At 43.9% G+C, this 993-nt stretch overlaps 1 protein-coding gene across 2 annotated transcripts in view; it reads left to right on the plus strand.

Moving 5' to 3' along the window:
- Gcn1 (GCN1, eIF2 alpha kinase activator homolog) overlaps positions 1-993 on the plus strand; it is a 63,594-nt gene that overhangs the window by 5,958 nt on the left and 56,643 nt on the right. The gene's annotated exons all lie outside the window — the stretch shown is intronic.

Genomic DNA, 993 nt, shown 5'->3' on the forward strand with positions numbered 1-993 from the left:
TTTTTTTTGGTTTTTAGAGGCAGGGTTTCTTGGTCGCTTTGGAGCATGTCCTTGAAGTAGCTCTTATAGACCAGGCTGGCCTTGAACTCGTAGAATCTGTCTGCCTCTGCCTCTCGGGTGCTGGGATTAAAGGTGTGCACCACCACTGCCTGGCTCATACTGTCTTTTCTTTTAAAAAAAATTATTTGTTCTGTTAGAGTGTCATGCTTGTAAATAGTATATCTTGATCTTGATCATATTCACCCCAGTTCTCCCTCTCATTCCCCGAGTACCCCGATACAGTTCCCTCCCACATTCATGTTCACTTCAAAACTAGTCTATTGTATGTGTCAGTGCCTACATGTTTGCATGTGTGTATATGCATATGTATGTGCACCCTCTGTGTTCCTGGTATCTGCAGAGGTCAAAAGAGGATGTCAGATCCCCTGGAACTGAAGTTACAGGTGTTTGTGAGCTGCCGTGTAGGTCCTGAAAACTGAACTTTGGCCCTCTCCAAGACCAGCAAGTGCTCTTAAACACTGAACCATCTCTAGCTCCTCCCCACTTTAAAAATATGTTTACTTATTTAAAGTGTGCATAAGTGTGTGCATGAGTGTGCTCTTGTGTTCCCATGCCACATTGTGTGTGTCAAAGTAGAGGACCTATTTGTGGAAGTCCATTTTCTCCCTTATTTCCTGGGTCCTCAGGTTTGGTATTTAGTCCAGTCAGTGCTGCCTGTATGCACATGAATGTGGGGCCACCCACTGGAGCGGGGGCAGCCATCAGCCATGGTGTACATTCGGGGTATGTCTGAGAGGATACTTTCTGTCTAGAGATTGTTGGATTTTGTCTTGCCTTGCTTAACTTTTAAAAGGGTATGTCAGGGAGGGAAATGGGAGGCGGTGGCGGGGAAGAGACAGAAATCTTTAATAAATAAATTTAAAAAAATAAAAAGTTTTTTTTGAGGTGCAGTGTCATCTCCCTTTCTTACTTCATAATTCCTGAAGCATGGGA

The sequence above is a fragment of the Microtus ochrogaster genome, chromosome 2 (genome assembly GCF_000317375.1).
Source record: "Microtus ochrogaster isolate Prairie Vole_2 chromosome 2, MicOch1.0, whole genome shotgun sequence".
Lineage (NCBI taxonomy): Eukaryota > Metazoa > Chordata > Mammalia > Rodentia > Cricetidae > Microtus > Microtus ochrogaster.